This window comes from Neomonachus schauinslandi, chromosome 15 (assembly GCF_002201575.2).
Source record: "Neomonachus schauinslandi chromosome 15, ASM220157v2, whole genome shotgun sequence".
Taxonomy (NCBI): Eukaryota; Metazoa; Chordata; class Mammalia; order Carnivora; family Phocidae; genus Neomonachus; species Neomonachus schauinslandi.
The window spans coordinates 13,948,965-13,972,955 of NC_058417.1; the positions used below are offsets into that span (position 1 = coordinate 13,948,965).

Below are 23,991 nucleotides of genomic sequence, written 5' to 3' on the forward strand. Positions count from 1 at the left end.
CTGAGATTATGACCTGAGCCAAAGGCAGCTACCCAACCGACTGAGCCACCCACGAACCTCTGTATGGCTTTTTGTCAAGTAACTTTATCTGTCCACCATGTCATGAAAATCTTCCCTGGTCATTAAATATTCATCTGTAACATTATAGTTATTAATATTCAAGCACAATATTCTATGATGTAGATGTACCAAATTTTATTTATGCAATTACCTACTGTTGGACTTTCAGGTTGTTTCTAATTTTTCACCATTTTAAACAATGTTGCAAGTAGACATTCATATAAAGCCTTTCTCACATCTTTACACTGGAGTCAAAAGATGTTACACATTGAATGTTTGTGTGTCATCCTCCTCCCTGCCACTAATTCTTTTTTTTTTTTTTTTGACAGAGAGAGAGAGACAGCGAGAGAGGGAACACAAGCAGGGGGAGGGGGAGAGGGAGAAGCAGGCTTCCCGCTGAGCAAGGAGCCCGATGTGGGACTCGATCCCAGGACCCTGGGATCATGACCTGAGCCGAAGGCAGACGCTAAACAGCTGAGCCACCCAGGCGCCCCGCTGCCACTAATTCTTATATTGAAACCTAATATGATGGTATTTGGAGATGGGGCTTTTGGAGGTGCTTAGATCATGAGGGCAGAGCCCTCATGAATGGGATTAATGCCCTTATAAAAAGAGAATGTTAACTAGGAAGCAAGCACCACCAGACACCAAATGTGCTAATGCTTTGATCTTGGACTTTCCAGCCTCTAGAACCCTAAGAAATAAATCTCTGGGGGCACCTGGGTGGCTCAGTCGTTAAGCGTCTGCCTTCAGCTCAGGTCATGATCCCAGGGTTCTGGGATTGACCCCCACATCAGGCTCCCTGCTCAGCGGGAAGCCGCTTCTCCCTCTCCCACTCCCCCTGCTTGTGTTCCCTCTTGTTATCTCTTTCTCTGTCAAATAAATAAATAAAATCTTAAAAAAAAAAAAATCTCTTCTGTTAATAAGCCACCCAGTTTACAGTATTTATTAGAGTAGACTGAACAAAGACAAAAGTTATACACATTTTTAGGACATTTTGATAGCTACTGAAAAATTGCTCCCCAGAGTTATACCAATTTATATTCCTATCAATAGTTATGAATGTCATCCCTTTACCATCTTTACTTTTCAAACATTTCAATTAGCATTTACTGACTTAAAAAAAACGCAAGTTTTTATCCTTTGATTCTGCTTATGTAACTTTTATAAAAAGTGGACTAGATGTTAAATTTTTAAAACTTCTGAATATTTCTATATTCTATGTAGCTTAATTCAACATCTGCATTTTATTGGGTTTTTTTTAAAGATTTATTTACTTTTTTGAGAGACAGAGAGGGAGTGAGCATGAGCAGGGGGAGGAGTAGAGGGAGAGAAACTCAAGTAGACTCCAACTGAGTGTGGAGCCCAATGCAGGGCTTGATCTCATGACCCACAGATCATGATCTGAGCCGAAATAAAGGGTGAGATGCTCAAAAGACTGAGCCACCCAGGCGCCCCTCGACATCTGCATTTTAAAAAGATGTTGTGTGGCAAATGCAATGAATTAGAAAGATGCAGGTGATTACAAATGTGCATAAAGCAGCACCTCATTATAGTTTTATGTCACATTTATACTTTTTATAAAATGTTAAATACAATTTAAAAAACAACATTCACGGGGCGCCTGGGTGGCTCAGATGGTTAAGCGTCTCCCTTCAGCTCAGGTCATGATCCCAGCGTCCTGGGATCGAGCCCCGCATCGGGCTCCCTGCTCAGCGGGGAGTCTGCTTCTCCCTCTCCCTCTGCCTCTCTCCCTGCTCATGCTCTCTCTCTGTATCTCTGTGTCTCAAATGAATAAATAAAATCTTTAAAAACAAACAAACAAACAACATTCACTATCTCTTTTGATCCTAAAACAATCCTGCCAAATTAGGTAAAAAAGTGTATTACCCCTATATTATATATTGGCAGACTGACTTATCAAGGCCACAAAACTAGCAAGTAGTAAAATAATCTAGGATAATTTTTTTTTTAAAGATTTTATTTATTTATTCATGAGAGACAGAGGCAGAGGGAGAAGCAGGCTCCCCACAGAGCAGAGAGCCCAATGCAGGACTCGATCCCAGGACCCTGGGATCATGACCTGAGCCGAAGGCAGACGCTCAACCGACCGAGCCACCCAGGCGTCCCTCTAGGATAATAATTCTAAAAAACATTTACTGAGTGGCTGGGGAAGAAACTGGCTAAGCAGGTGGAGCTCTGCACCTCCCTCCTTTCATTAGAGTGGTTCCATTTTTATGTATTTCCATATACTGTATTTTTTTATAAGTGCTTTATTATTTATTTATTTTTTTTTAAAAAAAGATTTTATTTATTTATTTGAGAGAGAGAGAATGAGAGACAGAGAGCACGAGAGGGAAGAGGGCAGAGGGGGAAGCAGACCCCCCGCTGAGCAGGGAGCCCGATGTGGGACTCGATCCCGGGACTCCAGGATCATGACCTGAGCCGAAGGCAGTCACTTAACCAACTGAGCCACCCAGGCGCCCCTATAAGTGCTTTAAAAATGGACTTATAATGGGGCACCTGGATGGCACTGTGAGTTAAGCGTCCAACTCTTGGTGTCAGCTCATGTTGTGATCTCAGGGTCATGAGAGCGAGCCCGGCATCAGACTCTGTGCTCAGTGCGGAGTCTGCTTAAGGCTCTCCCTCCCTCTCCCTCTGCATCCCCTGCCCCTGCACACACACTCTCTCTAAAATATATTAAAAAATCTTAAAAAAAAAAAAAAAAGCCTATACTGCTCTTTAAAAAGCCCTACACCCAAATCCCTGAAGCCAAAAATGAATCACACTTTTAACCACTAGACTTTTGTTTTGGTAACTGACTAGATGTGAGAGATGGGAGAACATAGTTAATTCACAAGTTTCTAGTGAATTGTAGTACAAAGAAGAAAACGAGGTAGAATATGAGTTCAGTTTTAAACCTTCCAACTTGAAGTAGCTATAAGATATTTAAGTAAAGATACATGATATAAGAGGTAATTAGATACACAGGTCATGGCTTGAGAGAGAGACTTGATGTAAGAAAAGAATTTGGGAAAATTAGCAATCAGGGAGTAGTGATTCAAACCACATTAAGTAGTGAAAGACAATTCAGAAGAAGGTATATTATGAGGGCCAAAAAAGGAGACCAGAATGTAACCGATGGAACCTTGACAGATAGCAATACTTAAGAACTAAGACAGGGGAACAACTTCTGTTTCTGCTTGGCTCCGGCTGGAGGACTGACTACTGAGTGTCGTGAGAGGTCAGACTGCTGTCAGACATGGCCCACGGACATGGGCATGAACATGGCCCTAGTAAACTGGAACCTCCAGATCATAAACAATGGAAGATAGACGGGACACCATTAGCAACTGTCCAGGAGAGGCTGACTGCACGAGGGCTAAGGGACCCATGGGGCCTATATGAAGCTTAGAGATACATGGGTGGCTTTGCAAACAATGTTTCCTTTGTTGGTGCATTATTAAAAGGATTCAAATGGGGATTTGCAGCATTTGTGGTAGCTGCAGGGGCGGAATATTACCTGGAGTCCAAGAATAAAGATAAGAAGCATCACTGAAGAGAATACCTGGAAGTATCTTAACTTCTTAACTCTCTTATAAAAATAAGATTTCTTCAATGTTAAAAAAAAAAAAGAACTAAGACAGGGGCACCTGGCTGGCTCAGTCAGTGAAGCGTCCGACTCCTGGGTTTTGGCTCAGGTCATGATCTCAGGGTCCTGAGATCTAGCCTGTACCAGGCTCCGCCCTCAGCAGGGAGTCTGCTGGAGATTCTCTCTCCCTGTCTCTCTCCCTCTCCCCCTACTCATGCACATGCTCTCTCTCTCTCTCTCAAACAAATAAATCTTAAAAAAAAAATAAAATAAAGAGAAGACAATCAAGAGAGATGTGAGAGGGGCGCCTGGGTGGCTCAGTTGTTAAGCGTCTGCCTTCGGCTCAGGTCATGATCCCAGGGTCCTGGGTTCGAGCCCCACATCGGGCTCCCTGTTCAGTGGGAAGCCTGCTTTTCCCTCTCCCACTCCCCCTGCTTGTGTTCCTGCCCTCCCTATCTCTCTCTGTGAAATAAATAAATAAGATCTTAAAAAAAAAAGAGAGAGAGAGAGAGATGTGAGCAAGGCAATGGAGAAGGAAGCTTCAAAGAAATGGAGATGGATAGCAGTGACAAACACACGAGAGAGGTCAAAGTCAGTCTAAAAAGTACTAAAAGGTCCCTGTCGACTTTAGCAAGCACAGTTTCAGAACTTCAAGTGGCCTCAGCATTCCATTCCACAATAAGGTTTCAAATGAGTACTGTAAAACACTGGAGTTGGGAGGAGCAGTGAGTTTTGAGAATATCAGGGATGGATTCTCTTTTTATTAGATGAGGGTAAATGCTTGATTAACACTATGATATATGAGAGTTTGGAAAGAGATATCACATGGCATTAATAGTATCATTACATAGAACAACCAAAGAGCAAGATACATATACAAAAATACAGAAAAAAAAATTAGAACTTAAGTTTAAATGAGTCTGATGCCATTAGGGATAGCTGAATCCAGTGAATGTGGAACCTCTACCAGGAAGGTATACCACTATCACTTAAGAGTAAGTAAAGACTGAAGAATCTCTTGGATCTAACAGTCTAACTGTGCTTCTGGAGTTTGCTACTAATTCCAGTTGTTAATCTGGAGTTGATTTTCATCAGTTTTATTAAGAATGGAAGACTTAATCTCTTTTGAAACAAGTGGACAGCAAGGCACAAGTTTATAATCACCTCTCCCAGAAACTTCATACACATGATTTAAATTAATCTATTAAGAGGCGCCTGGGTGACTTAGACGTTAAGCGTCTGCCTTCGGCTCAGGTCACGATCCCAGAGTCCTGGGATCGATCCCCGCATCAGGCTCCCTGCTTGACAGGAAGCTTGCTTCTCCCTCTCCCACTTCCCCTGCTTGTGTTTCTGCTCTCACTATTTCTCTCTCTCTCTGTCAAATAAAATATTTTTAAAAAATTAATCTATTAAATCTCAGGACATGAAAAAAAGCAACCAATCACTGGAATCAAAGCAAAATTCACGCATAAGTGTAACAGATCATTCTGAGTAGACCCAAACTAGTAACCCTATATACAAAGCAAAGAAAATGGTTAAAATAGAACGAACTGAAATGAAGGACTTTTATCCATGAACAAACAGAATTGGCTACACAGAGCTTAGGCTTACATACAGAAATACTGTTATCCTTTGAAACTATCATGAGTGAGATCTGTGTTTGCATTCTAAACAACTCCAAGTTAATTAAAATGCCAGGGTTAGATTTTAAGCATTTTGGTTGACTTCCTACATTCTCTTCATTGTTCTTTTATCCCCCAGGATAATTTTTGTAGCTGTAATATCACTTGTAACATCCCACCACTACCAACCCTTATAAAGGGAGGTAAGATTTAAAAAAAAAAAATTTTTTTTTTTTAGATTTTATTTATTTGAGAGAGAGACAGAGATAGTGAGAGAGAGAGCACAAGTGGGGAGGAGAGGGAGAAGCAGGCTCCCCACAGCAGGGAGCCCGATGCAGGACTCGATCCCAGGACCCTGGGATCATGAACTGAGCCGAAGGCAGACACTTAACCGACTGAGCCACCCAGGCGCCCAGGAGGTAAGATTTTTAAAAGTTACTCCAAATGTGGGGCGCCTGGGTGGCTCAGTCAGATGGTCGGTTAAGTGTCTGCCTTCAGCTCAGGTCATGATCCAGGGTCCTGTGATCAAACCCTGCATCAGGTTCCCTGTTCAGGGGGGAGTCTGCTTCTCCCTCTCCCTCTGCCCCTCCTCCCTGCTTGTGTTTTCTCTCTCTGTCTTTCAAATAAATAAATAAATAAATAAAATCTTAAAAAAAAGTTACTACAAATGGTATGAACTGCTAGTTAAACAGTATCAACTCAAGTAAACAAGAAAAAAAAAGTGCTCATTAATGTATTTTTAAAATGGATGAAAGCAGAAATCAAATTGATTTGGTATTTTGCTCCTAATTAATACAATTAAAGTATCAATTTACACTGTTAGAAATTACAGCTTTTGCAAATATTCAAATGTATGATTTTAAAAATTAAAAAAAACAAAACAGTATCAACTCTAAAAAGACTGGATAGCACCAACAATAAAAGCAAAATACTTCAGGGTCCCCAGTATCTCCGATAAATTTAAATCAGAGAAGAGGGAATTCCAGAGCATGCATTAGAGGAGATTGAGGTGGAAGCTGTTTTTCACAGATAAAGAAACAGAGGCTCAGTGAATTTAACTGGCCTTTTGGCTAGCAAGCGGTAGAGCTAGGAATCAAACTTGGGTCTTTTGAAGCCAATGTGACAGTAACAGTGTTTTTCAAACTGTGTACTCTAGCGCTCTCAGGATGAATAAAAATGTTCTGTGAATTCTGTAAGTATTTTACTTTAAATTCATTGTCTATATGAGGAGAAACAAGGTTAAATCAAAAGCTGACAAACTGAGTAAGATGTTTTCTTACCAAGCCCATTAAAAGAGAAACACTGAAAAGGCTGAGTTTACATGTTCAGGAATTAGGAAAGCAATGGAGTTAATGTTCTTTGTTCTAAAAGGTTGCAGTGGCCCAATAAATCTGGGATGTCCGCAGGGTTATGAGGGCACGCTGTTAAGATAATAAAGAAAACCAATCAGGATCAAGCATGCCAGTTCACAGCACCAGGAGGATACTGTCACCTTTAGTGCCCTGCTCCAGATGACCCTCACCAGCTAGGCTACACCATTTTAGACAAACATCAAGATGAACTACATAGTCCTGGGGGAAAATATGAATAAAGTTCATTTCAAGCAGAGACCTACTGAGGGTCATTCCATAGCTGCTGCCATAGGACATCAACTAAGTTTCAGACAGGTAACATGACTTCTTAAATATGCTACAACTGCCCATTGGTCACAGGTCTTATACCTCTCCAACCACATGCGCCCTGACAAAGGGTTACGATGATCATCCTTCACTATCACACCTGAAAAGATGTACCTACTTCCTAAGGGTAGATCAGGATTCAACAACTACTAGTCTTGGGATAAGTATGAGCACAGCAAGAGGTCACAATGAAAGCTTACCTTGGCAGTGATGAAGTAAAAGAAAATGAAATCAGGGTGAGTATGAGTGGACCCTCATCTTCACCATTAACCAAAAGAACATATATCTGGTATACTGGCCTATTAGTTACCAATTCTTTTCAGCAGAGGTCTGGGTCTGAGGTAACATCCACCCCTCCTTCTCCACACCACAGGAGCAACAAAACTATCTACTAAGTAAGTATACTATGCTGGACTTTTTTTTTTTTTAAAGCAAAACAAACAAAAATAAACACAAAAATATGCATTACTGTTCATTCTCATATTTAGATAAAATTTTTTGAGTTATGGAACCACAAAGCAGAAGTCACTTTTTTTTTTAAAGATTTTATTTGACAGAGAGAGAGAGCAGCGACAGAGGGAGAGTGAGAAGCAGGCTCCCCACTGAGCAGGAAGACCAATGCGGGCCTCGAACCCTGGGATCATGACCTGAGCTGAAGGCAGACGCTTAACCGACTGAGCCACTCAGGCGCCCCCAGAAGTCATTATTGAACAGATCAGTTTTGATCTTCTCCCTTACGTTTTCTTTTTTATACTCTTTTAAACTGTTAAGAAAAAGAACCTTACTGAAAACTAAGGTAAATGAAGGTATGATTATGACATGACTTCACACTAACTAGGCTATACTTCTGATTATGCTGTTTCAAATTAATGATACATATGTTATTGACTGACATTTAAAAAGTTGCATAGCCTACTATAATCAGAAGTCAGTGATGTCAACAAACAGATGGAGATTTTGCCTCAGTTCCTCAGTACAACTTTCAAAACATTTTCTCCCCTTTCCTCTAACTTTAATATAAAGTCTACAGTAATTTTTAAAGATATTTATTTTATTTAAATGTGAGAGCCACTTAGAATATATTTCTGTAAGAAATTATTTTGCATACTTAAGAAACCCATAAAGTCAGATTGTTGGGGTGCCTGGGTGGCTCAGTCATTAAGCGTCTGCCTCCGGTTCAGGTCATGGTCCCAGGGTCCTGGGATTGAGCCCCGCATCGGGCTCCCTGCTCGGCGGGGAGTCTGCTTCTACCTCTCCCACTACCCCTGCTTGTGTTCCCTCTCTCACTATGTCTCTATTTGTCAAATAAATAAATAAAATCTTAAAAAAAAAAGAAAAAAGAAAAGAAAGGCTGTACAATAGGGATAGACAATATAGCTGTCATATACTGGGAAGTTTGAAACATTTACATTTTTAAAATGTAAAGCAAAAGGGATGAGTGTCTGGTATATTCCCAGCTTCATACTAGGGAATATAAAAGAGGATTAGGTTATGGTCCCTTGTCTTCCAGGAATTTATAAATCTACCTAAGGAACAAAACCAAAGTTACCAAAATATGTGACACCTAATTAAAAAAAGAGAGAAACAAGAGTAAATGGAAGAATTCTTTTATAAAGGCAAGATGTGAGCTGAGCCTTAAAGGAAAAAGAAACAGCAGTCATTATAAGGAGGGGGGGAAAGGGAATGAGAATGGTACACAATGAAGATCTCAATGTATATTTAATCAAATCATTCAACATTCTTTGATTTTTTTTTTTAAGAGATTTATTTATTTGAGAGAGAGAGAGAGTGCAGGGGGGCAAGCAGAGGGGAAGACAGAGAGAGAGAAACCTTAGCAGACTCTGTACTGAGTGAGAAGCTGGACATGGGACTCGATCCCATGACACCACGGTCATGGCCCCCAGCCAAAAACAAGTCTGGCACTTAGCTTCTGTGCCACCCAGGCACCCCTCAACATTCTTGACTTTTAAACATTCCTTAACAATGGAAAGGTCTTCATAACATTAAAGAAAGATACCTCTTCATTAATATATTTTTTTAAGATTTTATTTATTTATTTGACAGAAAGACACAGTGAGAGAGGGAACACAAGCAGGGGGAGTGGGAGAGGGAGAAGCAGACTTCCTGCTGACCAGGGAGCCCGATGCGGGGCTCAATCCCAGGACCCTGGGATCATGACCTGAGCCGAAGGCAGACGCTTAATGACTGAGCCACCCAGGCGCCCCTCTTCATTAATAGTTTTAAAAGATATCTCTCAGGGGCGCCTGGATGGCTCAGTCGGTTAAGCCTCCGACTCTTGATTTTGGCTCAGGTCATGATATCGGAGCCCTGCATCAGGTTCCACACTGGGGCATGGAGCCTGCTTAAGATTCAGTTTCTCCCTCTCCCTCTGCCCCCCTCCCTCCCTCCCTCCCTAAATAAAAAAATAAACAAATAAATCTCAAACCTTCAACCAAAAATTGAATACGTAATGGCAAAACACTACAAATATTTGCACTGAAGCCAAGAACAAGGACAAGGATGCCTATAATCACTACTATTATTTTAAATGGTTTCAAAAGCAATCCATCTAATAGATATACTGACATGAGATTAAGATAACGAGAGAAATGGCTGAAAAGACAGGACAGAAGCAGATTATGAAGGACATGCAAGGCAAGAAAAGCCAGTTTAAAGAAAGTGATATTTTAAAAAGAACTATTTATCAGAAGTATAGTGGCAGATTAGATGGGAGGGCAACCGAAGGAAGATCATCATATAATAAGTCAAGCCCTAAAGAATAAAAGTGAAGATCCCTTAAAATCAGGTCATCATAAATTGCAGCATCATAAGCATCTCCAGAATTACCTTGCTAAATATAGCTTTCATTTGTTGATGGATCATAGTTTTTACCCTGCATCGAACTGGAGGATAGTCAATAATCTACAATGGGCCAAGTCCTAATATATGGTTGTCATTCCACTGCTGCCTGATGAATCATTTACTTGTCCCTTGTCCCCTTGCCTCAATTCTCAAATATCTAGTTGTATTCCAGCCTTGGGTTGACCTCCAACCGCACACAGGAAATAGGAGCTACTCAGTATGTAACATTCTTAACTTACTTATTGTTATTTGTGGCACTTTCTCTCCTACAATGTTTCTTCTTCTAATACAATAGAGTAAGATCAAATCTTTCAGTGAAATAAAATGTGATATATAAGCACAATAAAGGGGCTTTGTATGAGTTCTACAGAAAGTCAACAATTTTGGTCTTGATGACCATATCTTGTTTATCTTTTTTTTTTTTTTAAGATTTTATTTATTTATTTGAGAGAGTGAGCAAGAATCTGAAGCAGACTCTGGGCTGAGCGAAGAGCCCAACATGGAACTTGATCCTACAACCACGAGATCCTGACCTGAGCCAAAACCAAGCCACCCTGGCTCCCCTTGCTTATCTCTTTAGAGATGCTTACACTTCATTCTTGTTAAGAAATGTTGAAATATATGTATTGTTTTGAAATATATTTTTTGAAACAATCAACAATTTCATAATTTTTGGTTCAAACTCACAAATGAAGTATGTGTTTTGGTGTACTGGTTTATTGTTTTGACAAATCTAATATGAACAACAGGAAAAAATACCAGTACTCCTACAGTACAGGGTGACTAAATTACTTGTTATCTGGAATGATCAGAATATGACACATTCTACTGAATGAGATATTTCAATTAAAAATCAATTTTCAAAAAATAAAAAGATTGGGGCGCCTGCGTGACCCAGTTCGTTAAGTGTCCGACTCCTGATTTTGACTCAGGTCATGATCTCAGGGTCGTGGGATTGAGCCCTGTGTGGGGAGAGTGCTTGTCCCTCTTCCTTCCCCCACTTGCACTCTCTGTTTCAAATAATTAATTAATTAAATAAATAAAATCTTAAGGAAAAAAAAATACTCAAAAAATTAAAAGATTATGGGGTGCCTGGGTGGCTCAGATGGTTAAGCATCTGCCTTTGGCTCAGGTCATGATCTCTGGGTCCTGGGTGGAGCCCCACATCGGGCTCCCGGCTCAGCAGGGAGTCTCCTTCTCCCTCTCCCTTCCCCCTGCTTGTACTCTGTCTCTTTCTCTCTCTCTAATGAATAAAATCTTTAAAAAAATAAAATAAAAAAATAAAAAGATTAAATATAACACAAACAGAATACTTAAATCTCCCTATGAAGACTCAGAAGGCCCCTTATAATATTGTATTGCAAGGCAGTAATTAGAAACTTTAGTGATCATTGTATGGGATGTGATAATATAGGCAATATGGTTAGAGGCTGCACGATTATCAACTTTTTAAAGTTTAAAAAGCAGCACAATCTCAAAGCATAAGCTAGATAAAAGCAATATATTAAGAAGCTTATGTTTAAATATACAGCTGATCCTCTAAAAAACAGGGGGTTTTGAATTGTGTAAGTCTATTTATATTGTGGGATTTTTTCCCCCAATATATATAGTACAGTCCTATAAATATATTTTCTCTTCCTTATGATTTTTTTTTTTAAAGATTCTATTTATTTATTTGACAGAGAGAGACACAGCAAGAGAGGGAACACAAGCAGGGGGAGTGGGAGAGGGAGAAGCGGGCTCCCCACTGAGCAGGGAGCCCGATGTGTGACTCAATCCCCGGAACCCGGGGTCACAACCTGAGCCAAAGGCATATGCTTAACAAGTGAGCCACCTAGGCGCCCCTCTTTTTTGTTTTCTGAGAAAGAGAGAAAGAGCTCATAAGCAGGGCAGAGAGAGGGAATCCCAAGCAGGCTCCCACTCAGCACAGAGCCTGACTCAGGGGGCTGGATTTCACAACCCTGATATCATGACCTGAGCCGAAATCACAAGTCAGACACCCAACTGACTGAGCCACCCAGGTGCCCCCCCCCGCGCTTATGAATTTCTTAGTAACATTTTCCTCTCTCTAGCTTACTTTATGGTAAGAATACAGTATTTAATAAACAAAACATAAAAAATATGTGTTAGTCAACTCTATGTTATCAGTAAGGCTGCTGTTCAACAGTAGTTAGGTTTTGGGAGGAGTCAAAAGTTACATGTTGATTTTCAACTAAGCAAAGGGTCAGAATCCGAACCCCCGCATTGTACAAGGGTCAACTGTATTTACTTTAAAGTCAATGAAAATATACAGCTATTTTTGTGAATATAAACACCTGAAATTGAGAGGATATGGATTACAGTCACAGTCTTATTTCAGCCCCAGCATCAAATTCATTACTTTGCTTTCATTGCCCGGTATGAAGAAAATTCTAATTCACACAGATAAGTAGTACAAACAGTAACTGGATTTAAACAGCTCAAATGCAGTCTCAGAGTATTCTTTAATTAAACGGAACCAAAAGATTTTAAAAGGAATGGGAATACCTGTTTGAAAACTGAACCACTAATAAGATCTAAACGTTGCTCTCATTCCTATTATAGATCCTAAAGCCAGACAAGAAGTGTTCAAAACTTTAAACCCGAAAACTACCAGTAACAGGATACTGCCATGATGCAAATTGTTGTGCCTACACTTGTCTTCACAACTATTTCCAACATGATGACAATGTGCACCTGTGCGAGCCTTGTGTGGCATCTAACTCAACTCCATGAACATGTAACTGTAGTGTATTCTCTTGTACAATTTTACATGTATAGGTAAGGGCAGATCTTTACTTTTTTTTTAAAGACCAGGGCAGAACAACTTTCTAATCAATGCTAAATATATGTATATAATATTCATATATGCACAGGAGTAACTTGAACACCTCAATTAATAGCAGAAGTTAGTTTTTAAAAGCAAAATACAGGGGCACCTGGGTGGCTCAGTTGGTTAAGCGACTGCCTTCGGCTCAGGTCATGATCCTGGAGTCCCGGGATCGAGTCCCACATCGGGCTCCCTGCTCAGCAGGGAGTCTGCTTCTCCCTCTGACCCTCCCCCTCTCATGCTCTCTGTCTCCCATTCTCTCTCTCAGATAAATAAATAAAACCTTTAAAAAAAAAAAAAAAGCAAAATACAACTTAAAAATACATTATAGTCATGAAAAGACATGGAGGAACCTTAAATGCATATAGCCAAATCAAAGAAATTATTCTGAAAAGGCTATATATGAGTCCAACTTTCTGGAGATGGCAAATTACGGAGACGGTAAAAAGATCAGTGGTTGCCAAGGGATGGACAAATAGGTGGAGTAGTGGGGATTTTTAGGGCAGTGAAACTGTATATAGGTAAAGCAGAATGGAAGAGAAGGGTAAAGAAAATTAGCTTTAATGTGTTGGCCAGAATTAGCTAACAGAGATAAACAATAAATTATCTAAAAAGGGTTTCAGATCACTTTAGGAAAGTTGCCAGCTCACCTGAAGAGGATCTGGGAAGTTGAGAGACAACATGCCCCCCGGGCAAAGGACTATAATAAGATGATAGAAAGGTGTTCTAAGCACACTTAATTTCAAGCTATCTCATTTTTTTTCCACAAACAGAACTATCCTCAAAGAAGGCTAAGAAGAAGGAAGGATGCAACACAGAACCCATGAATATTTTAAGAGAAGGGGAAAAGTATGCATGGCTGACTCAGTCAGTAGAGCATGCAACAACTGATCTCAAGGTTGTAAAGGCAAGCTCCACACTGGGTATAGAGATTACTTAAAATCTTAAAAAAAAAAGAAAGAAAGAAAGAGAGAAGGGGAAAAGTAATAAAGCAAACAAAATGGAGGAAAGCATGCTTTAGAGAGGAAGAATAACCCCAAGAAGAAGGGGAAAATTAGATAACTCTATATTCTCAAAGAAATCTGTGGTAACATAAAACTAAATAAATAAATAAAATCTATTTTTAATTTTTATTTTTAAAAGATTACTTATTTATTTATGTGACACAGAGAGAAAGAGACAGCAAGAGAGGGAACACAAGCAGGGGGAGTGGGAGAGGAGAAGCAGGCTTCCCGCGGAGCAGGGAGCCCGATGCGGGGCTCGATCCCAGGACACTGGGATCATGACCTGAGCCGAAGGCAGACGCTCAACGACTGAGCCACCCAGACGCCCCAATAAATAAAATTTTTAAACACAAAAAAAGAAAAGAGAATGTTCCTAAAATAAAATCTAGCTTGGTGAATATGAAGATAGGAGAAAAAACACACTATGGATACACAGGCAGAAAAGTAAGGAGAAATACCAGGCTGACCTAAAACATCTCCATTGCAACTTGTTATCTATACTTCCCTTGTTTAAAAGAGAATTCAATAAATTTTACTTATTACACAAAAAATAAGAAGTATATTTGCCTTATAAAATATTCAAACAATACTGTCACAAATCTTTGTTCCACTCTATCCAAATCTTATTCTTCTCTTCAAAGGCAACCACTATTCACAGTTTAGTGCATACCTTCAGGCCTTTATCTGTGTACCTACACATATATAGGCACAGAAGAAACATACATAGTTGGGTGTGTGTGTTTGAGGGGATGTTTAATATAAATGCATCATAACATCTTATTTAGCAAGCTATTTCACTCAACAATAGATTTTAATGCTCTCTGCTTGTAGATAAACATGAATATATGACATTTCTAAGCTGCTATACAGTATCCCACAGATTGGATGTACCATATATGGTTTTTTTTTTTAAAGATTTCATTTATTCATCTGAGAGAGAGCAAGAGTGAGAGATCACATAGGGAGAGGAAGAAGAGGGAGAAGAAGACTCCCCGCTGAGTGTGGAGCCCAATACGGGGCTCAGTCCCAGGACCCCAAGATCACGACTTGAGCCGAAGAAGACAGACGCCTAACTGACAGACACCCAGGCGCTCCTGGATGTACCATATTTAATATACTCTTACAGATCAACATTTTAGGTTGTTATCAGTTTCTTACCACAAACAACAATGCAACAAACATCCTTTTACATAGCTATCCCCTAGAAAAATACCTGCACATGTGCTAAAAAAGCTCCTTATAAATAAAACTGTTACATCAAAGGACATATTTTAAAAGATATTGTCAAAGTGACCTTTAAAGAAATTTTAACAATGTATATACTCCCACCACCAGTGTCTGAAAGAACCCACTTCCCCACATCCCTGCTAGCGAAAGCTATCTATCATCAGAGTTTTTTTCACTTTGTTCAACTGCTTGGAGAACAAACTGTGTCGTTTTGTTTACACATGTTAAACACTATTTCACATATTTACTGGCCAATTGTAAAATGTTTTGTTTGTGAATGGCCTTAGTACTATCTTTATCTCATTTTTCTACTGTGATAATTTTTATGATTTCTTTATATATTCTAGATGCCATTCCTTTGTTACATGTGTTGCAAGCATTCTTCCCATGGGTCACTTATATATTGTTTCAAGTCTTTCTTCATATGGAAATTTTATATTTTGATATAGTCACACGTACCCATTTTTCTTTTGGTTGTCATGTTTGGAATCTGTGGAAAGTCCTTTCCTACCAAAGGCTGTATTTTTTTCTACTGCTTTGACATTGTTACTTTCTATGTGCTTAACATTTGGAATTTTACTACATTTGAATCCAAACTTATTTTATTTAGTGCAACCTATGATACTGATATTATTTGCTGAATAGTACATCTTTTTTATTGCTGTAAAATGCCATACGATAACATATGCTAAATTTCCATAGATAAAATGAGCCTGTCTCTGAATTTTATTTGTTCCCCTAACCTATGTGCCTATTCCAAAAATATTTTACTTAACTACCTTCACAGTGATGTTTGGATATCTGGTACAATTAGTTCCTTTCTCACTGATCCTTTAAAATTTTTTCTTAACTATTTTTCAGCATTTTCCTCTTCCAGAAGAATTTCAGAAACAAGCTGGTCAAATTCATGAAAAATTCTGTTTGGATTTTAATTGGGGTTGTATTTAATTTTATTAATAATTTGGGAGCTCTGACATTTTTCCATTATTCACTTTTTTTCCCACCAGAAATAGGGCAAAGAAATCTTTTCTACAACATTACCTAGTAACAAAAACAATTTATCTTTGTATGCCATCTTATTTATGGACAATATACTAAACCCAGTAATTCTGTTGATTCTTTCTTTCTTAAGATTTTATTTATTTATTTGAGAGAGAGAGCATGAGCGGTGGAGGGGGGGGCGCAGAGGCTAGAGGGAGAAACAGACTCCTGTTGAGCAGGGTGCCTGACGCAGGGCTCGATCCCAGGACCCCAGGATCATGACCTGAGCCGAAGGCAGACGCTTAACCGACTGAGCCACCCAGGCCCTCTCTTTGATTTTTCTATATAGATACTAGCACCTACAAATACGTTTGCTTTCTTCCTAATAGTTCTATCTATAGTTCTTTCTGTTGTCTTATTGCATTGGTTAGAATGTCAAATCTAAGTTTAAATGGTAGTAGAAACATGGGAACTCTGAACTTGTTCTTGACTTTCTTGGGAACATACTTAATACCTCCAACATTTGCTGTAAATTTCAGGCAGAGAGCCTTAATCAAGTTAAGAAAATATACTCTTCTCCATTTTTTAAGAAAAAACAATTTTTAAAAAAGATTTTATTTTTAAGTAATCTCTATACCCAATGTGGGGCTTGAACTTAGAACCCTGAGATCAAGAGTCACATGCTCTACTGAGCCAGCCAGGCAACCCAATCCTGGGGTGCCTGGGTGGCTCAGTCAGTTAAGTGTCCAACTCTTGATCTCAGCTCAAGTTTTAATCTCAGGGATGCTTCACACACAGTGTGGAGCCTACATAAACAAACAAAATTAACAATCAAAAGTGGGTATTAAAAATATTTCTGTATCTTTTGGACTGATAATATGATTTTTCTATTATTGATATAGTAACTGCATTAATAGGTTTCTTAATGCTGGAAAACTCTTGTGTTCTTGGGATATATAATACTTGGCCATGATGAACTTTTTTCACATGCTACTACATTCAATTGTTTTTTTTTTTTTTAAGATTTTATTTATTTATTTGACAGAGAGAGACACAGCGAGAGAGGGAACACAAGCAGAGGGAGTGGGAGAGGGAGAAGCAGGCTTCCCGCTGAGCGGGGAGCCCGACGCGGGGCTCGATCCCAGGACCCCGGGATCACGACCTGAGCTGAAGGCAGACGCTCAACCGACTGAGCCACCCGCCCCCTCCATTCAATTGTTATTTAGTATCTTTTATTATTTGAATTCATATAAAAAATTAGCTTGTAATTTTATTATTTTCCCCTTGCTTAGTGCTACTAACGGGGCTATTCCAGCCTCATAAAATGAACTCTTAGTTTTCCACCTTTTTCTATGTTGTGGAAGACAATATAATCTGGAAAGTTACTGGTCCTTAGAAACCATCTGGACTTGATGTCTCTAACTATATTTACAATTTCCTTTATAGTTACCTATTCAAGTTTTCTACTTCCTGAACCAATTTTTTTTTTAAAGATTTTATTTATTTATTTGAGAGAGAGAGAATGAGAGACAGAGAGCACGAGAGGGAAGAGGGTCAGAGGGAGAAGTAGACCCCCAGCTGAGCAGGGAGCCCGATGCGGGACTTGATCCCGGGACTCCAGGATCACAACCTGAGCCGAAGGCAGTCGCTTAACCAACTGAGCCACCCAGGAGCCCCTTCCTGAACCAATTTTATCATATATATTTTCCTAGAAAATCATCCTGGTAATTCAGATTTTCAAATTTAATAGAACATTTTCAGAATTTTGAAAATCACCTCTGAGTTCATTTTATGTTGCCTTTCTCATTACTATATTGTTCATTTGTGCCTTTTCTCTTTATTCATCCGTTTTATGGTCTTTCTTAAAAGCTAGTTTTTAATTTTGCTAATCCAGTTTACCAGGTTATATTTTCTATTTTATTAATTTCTGCTTTTTAAAAAATATTAATTCTTTCCCTCTGCTTCCTTTGGGCTTATTTCATTGTTCTTATTCTTTTTTTAAAAAAGATTTATTTATCTGAGAAAGAGAGAGCAAGAAAGTATAAGTGGGGGGAGGGGCAGAAGGAGAAGGAGAAAGAATTTCCAGCAAACTCCCTGCTGAGCGTGGAGTCCAAAGAAGTGGGGCTCAATCTCACAAACCTGTGATCATGACCTGAGCCTAAATCAAGAGTTGGTCATTTAACTGACTGAGCCATCCAGGCACCCCTGTTGTTCTTATTCTTGAATTGAACCTGTAGTTCATTTCTGACCTTTAGTTTTTTAAAAGACTCATTAGACCATCTAATTTTCTGTGTGCTACATTGGTTTTTATTACGAGTAACCTCATTATTATTGATTTCTTAATTTCCTACGTTTCATTTTGTTCTCTTAACTCCAAAACATTTATAAGTACATTTTTATTTTTTATTATTTTTTGAAGCTTTTATTTATTTATTTGAAAGGGAGGGAGGGGAAGAGAGAGAGAACAAGCAAGGAATGGGAAAAGGGAGCGGGAGAAGCAGGCTCCCTGCTAAGCAAGGAACCCAATGTGGGGCTCGATCCCAGGACCCTGAGATCATGACCCGAGGCAAAGGCAGATGCTTAACTAACTGAGCCACCCAGGCGCCCCTAGAAGTACTTTTTTTTTTTTTTTAAGATTTTATTTATTTATTTGACAGAGACACAGCGAGAGAGGGAACACAAGCAGGGCGAGTGGGAGAGGGAGAAGCAGGCTTCCCACCGAGCAGGGAGCCCGATGCGGGGCTCGATCTCAGGAGCCTGGGATCATGACCTGAGCCGAAGGCAGACACTTAATGACTGAGCCACCCAGGTGCCCCTAGAAGTACATTTTTAATGTCTACATGGATAGCTTTCTCTTAGCTCTCCTTTTGCTATTAATTTTTATTTTATTGCATTATGATCAGCAAATGAAGCCTATGTGATTTCTGCATTTTTGGAATTTGAGATTTTTCTTTGCAGTCTTATACATGGTAATTTTTTCCTTAATATTTGTAACTCTGAGTGGGAAAAATGTGAAGGATCATTTATTTATGGAAGCAAGAAAAAAATTAATCCCTAACATGTAAAGACTCATGGAGGTCCATTTAGGAGCTCATCTTGAAAAAGATAATGACAAAATCCACCCAACTAACAGAGTAATCAAAAAAGAAGAATGTTCCAAACTCATCAAATTGTATACATTAAATATGTACAGTTCTTTGTATGTCACTTACACTACAATATAGCTGTTAACCAAAAAAGGAATACAAGAATGAGAAAGTTGTGGAACAAAGAATTAGGGGTGAGCAACAAATCAAATAAAGTGCAAATGTTATCGACCAGGACAACCTAAAAAAAACCAGACTTTCTTCATCTCTCATGGAGCAGGATTAATGGGTAAAAATTTGATACAGAAATAGAGGTGTAAGCTTATGTCATTAAAAGTAACTACGAGATGGGGCACCTGGGTGGCTCAGTGGGTTGAGCATCCGACTTTTGATTTCTGCTCAGGTCATAAGATCGAGCCCTGCGTCCAGCACTATGCTCAATGGAGTCTACTTCTCTCCCTTCTCCCTCTCCCTCTGCAACACCCTCCCACCCCACACACATGCATCCTCTCTCAAATCAATCAATCAATCTTAAACAAAAAGTAACTATGAGGTGAACTAACAGATAATACCATCTCCAAATTCACAGAAAGACAAAATATTATTAAAAACAGGTTGTAAGGGCGCCTGGGTGGCTCAGTTGGTTAAGCGACTGCCTTCGGCTCAGGTCCTGATCCTGGAGTCCCGGGATCGAGTCCCACATCGGGCTCCCTGCTCGGCAGGGGGTCTGCTTCTCCCTCTGCCCTCTTCCCTCTCGTGCTCTCTGTCTCTCATTCTCTCTCTCTCTAATAAATAAATAAAATCTTTAAAAAAAAAAAAAAAAAAAACAGGTTGTAAAACACAATTCTATCTTACAAATCTGAAGGAAAAAAGATGTTCATAAAATTTTTGTAAGTACATGAAAAATATGTGAAAAGATTATAATATAAAGGCAATAGTGGCCACCACTGGAAAATGGGACTGAGAAACTGAGGAGGGGGTAATGTTTACATTTTGACATATATTAATTTTGGTAATAGAATTGTGTTTATTGAATAGTGAACTTAAAATTGGGAAACTCGTCCTGCCTCTATTACTAGTCATGAAACTGGTAATTTTAATTTCTTCCATCCTCAATTTACCTGTAAAATAAAGGTATCTGTCATATCCACCTAAATGAATTTGTTATTATTCAATATTTGTATGTCACAGAATAGTAAAAACAAAGAAGGCAGGCAATATAATACATTTGCTGAGCTGAATCATACTTAGTAGTACTGCTCAAATGATCAGTTTCCAGCTTGTCAAAATTCATTTCATTTCAACCCCAAAAATACCTCAAAGTATTTTACAAGCTAATTGCTTTCCAGCCTATTAGAAATGCTAAAATGTTGCAAAGGCAAACTGAAGTGCCAAAATGTATCTTACTTGTAAGAGGTACATAAACATTTGTTTATACCTCTCAGTTAATATATATTCATATTATTTTCAAAAATGGGAGAAAAGGCAAACACCATCATTTTATCTTCTTACTAAAAACTCCAAGATTTTTCTATTCCCCAGGTTAACATTTAGATGTAAGACCAATTTTCTTTGCTTAATGAGCACTTTTAAGTCAATTCTTACCTAAAATTCCCTGCAAATTTAGCCACCTAAGTTAAGTTCTCTCCTCAACTGATTTTTACTCAAATTAAAAGCTCTATTTTGGGGTGCCTGGGTGGCTCAGTCAGTTGGGCATCTGACTTTGGCTCAGGTCATGGTCATGGGGTCCTGGGATCGAGCCCCATGTCGGGCTCTCTGCTTGGCATGGCATCTGTTTCTCCCTCTCCCTCTGCCCTTCCACCCACTTGTGCATGTGCTCTCTTTCTCGCTAATAAGTAAATAAAATCTTTTAAAAAAATTAAAAGCTCTCTTTTGGGCCATAATATTTAAATATTAATCTTGGTTATGAGGGTAATAAAGATGACTTGCAGTTGGTGCACACAAGGCATCTAGAAGAAAAAGATCTGACCTGACTTAGAAACAAGAATGATGATTAAAAACCAGATATACACAAAAGTACATATGCAGTTATTAATTACAGTATTATTTATAGTTACAAAATAATGGAAACTACCTAAATGTTCAAATATGGGAGAATGGTTGAAGAAACATGGTATATACATAGTAGACTACTATCTAGTTATTAAAAGAAAAAAAAGGGGGATCTCTATGAACTGACATGGAGTGAGTTCCAGGAGATACTGCTAATGGAAAAAAAGCCAAGTGCAAAAGAGCACATAAAATATGCTACCTTTTACTTAAGAAAGGAGAAACAAGGGGTGCCTGGGTGGCTAAGTCAGGTCATGATCCGGGGGCCCTGGGATCGAGCCCCACATGGGGCTCCCAGCTCAGTGGAAAGCCTGCTTCTCCCTCTCCCTCTGCCCCTCCCCCCTGGCTCATACTCTCTCTCCATCTCAAATAAATAAATAAAATCTTTAAAAAAAGAGAAACAAGAAAACATACATATATCTCTCTTATCTTTTTTTTCTTTTATAGAGGGAGGGAGGGAGGGGCAGAGGAGGAGGAACAGAATGTTTTTTTTTTTTTTAAAGATTTTATTTATTCATGAGAGACAGAGAGAGAGAGAGGCAGAGGCAGAGGCAGAGGCAGAAGCAGGCTCCCCGAGGAGCAGGGACCTTGATGCGGAACTAGATCCCAGGACCCTGGGATCATGACCTGAGCTGAAGGCAGACGCTTAACCAACTGAGCCACCCAGGTGCCCAGAGAGAATCTTAAGCAGGTTCCACATCCAGGGCAAGCCCAGCAATGCGGAGCTCAATCCTATGACCCTGAGATCATGACCTAAGCCAAAATCAAGAGTTGGATGCTTAACTGACTGAGCCACCCAGGTGCCCCTCTCTTACCTTTATTCAACAGTGAATAAAGTTGGTTCTTACAGGAGGCAAGGAGGGAGTAACTTCGTAGAAGGGATTCAGGAGAGAGAAATACTCCTGAGTATACATTTTTGTATAGATAATGTTCTACATATTCAAAATATTAAATTAACAAGGATGGGAAAGAAGAGGAAATACAAAACACACAAAACTGAAAAACTGGAACAGATGAACCCAACTAAATTTCAAACGAATAATATAGCCACAGGAGAGGGAGAGAAACAAAACTAATCCAAGTAACTTACAAACACAGTATTCAATTATATATTTTCAGTCTTGGGCAGAATGGATGGGAGGAAAACTGAATACAAATTCTAAACCCTTTCCAGGAAGCTTTGTTTTCTGAAGTGGTAAGAGTGTAACAATTCTGAAACTATTCTGGAAGTATTATAGGATTGAGCAAATGAGTCAATGTGTTGATACTGCTGGGAGTCAGGTCTTAACCATAGAAGGAGAAAGAGATGGTGGGGAGGAAAACAAGAAAGAACCTTGTGGGAATAGACTGGATTTAGAAGTATCGGGATAGCCTAATGATTTCTAAAATAAGTATGTGTACATATATATCAGTGGGTCTCAACTCAGGAAGATTTGGCACCCCCCCTCCCCCAAGGAGAGTTGGCAATGTCTGGAGACATTTTTTATTGTGGCATCTAGTGGGTAGAGGCCAAGGATGTTGCTAACAACTGACAGTGCACAGGACAGATCCCACAGCAAAGAATTACTTAGCCCAAGATGTCAAGGTCAATAATGCCAAGACTGAGAAACCTTAGTACACATGTGTACCAGGGTGTCTGTATATGTTTATACATACATATTTCTTGGTTCTGTCTACTTAAAGAGCCCAGAAGCAGACACCCCATAGCAATAAGTATACTTAGTACCCATATCTTGATGTCTAATACCATTCTCTACTAAGAGGAACCAGGGCTTATTAGAGCAATGACTGATTCTAGGATTAAGGCAGGAAGGGTACACATAAGCATGGACCACCTTGTTATGCTAGAAAGTAAGAAAGTGTCCACAAATAAGGCAATAAATAAGAGCAACCTGAAGAGGCTCCTATGGGCCAGTCTGGAATAGTCATAACACCAAAAGTATAAGAAAAGTAATGAATGATAAAAACTATTGAAAATATGAGAACTTAGGAGTTCATACCAATAATGAAAAAAACAACTAAATAAAAAGGAATAAAGAATATGCTGAGTGATGACTAGTAATGTGGAATGAGAGGTTGTGTAGGAAAATCATCACTCTGCATAAAAAATGGTTCAGGCAAGAATTATCAATGGATGTTAAATCTAGTTGGGGAATTTGATGGAAATAAGAATGTTTTGCATGGAGGTGCTTGGGTGGCTCAGTCAGTTAACTGCCTGGCTCTTGATTTCGGCTCAGGTCATGGTCTCGGGGTTGTGGGATCAAGCCCTGCATCAGACTCTACACTCATGGGGAGTCTGCTTGAGATTTTCTCCCTCTACCCACCCCCCACCCCAGTCTCTTGCTCTCTCTCAAATAAATAAACTTTAAAAAAAAAAATGTTGGGTGCCTGGGTGGCTCAGTTGGTTAAGCGACTGCCTTCGGCTCAGGTCATGATTCTGGAGTCCCGGGATCGAGTCCCACATCTGGCTCCTTGCTCGGTGCGGAGTCTGCTTCTCCCTCTGCCCCTCCCCCCTCTCATGCTCTCTCTAATAAATAAATAAATAAATCTTTAAAAAAATGTTTTGCATGGTCTTAAAATGTCTCCCTACTTATATTTGTTGAAAAGAAAATAAATGTAGGGCGCCTGGGTGGCTCAGTTGGTTAAGCGACTGCCTTCGGCTCAGGTCATGATCCTGGAGTCCCGGGATCGAGTCCCACATCGGGCTCCCTGCTCGGCAGGGAGTCTGCTTCTCCCTCTGACCCTCCTCCCTCTCATGCTCTCTGTCTCTCATTCTCTCGGTCTCAAATAAATAAATAAAATCTTAAAAAAAAAATAAATAAATGTAACTATACAGTGGAGAAATCAGGCATCTTGACTGAGGGATCAAAATTAGCATCACCACTGGGAGGTAGATACACATGTGTCTCTAGACAGGATATCCTGATAAGAATACAAATTACTTATGTAGTATTCTGGCC

The 23,991-nt window shown here is 39.4% G+C and overlaps 1 protein-coding gene and 1 pseudogene across 3 annotated transcripts in view; one reads left to right on the forward strand and one right to left on the reverse strand.

Annotated features, from left to right (window-relative positions):
* PAFAH1B1 (platelet activating factor acetylhydrolase 1b regulatory subunit 1) overlaps positions 1-23,991 on the reverse strand; it is an 87,075-nt gene that overhangs the window by 29,438 nt on the left and 33,646 nt on the right. The window lies entirely within an intron of this gene.
* On the forward strand, positions 3,323-3,619 carry LOC110593224 (annotated as a pseudogene).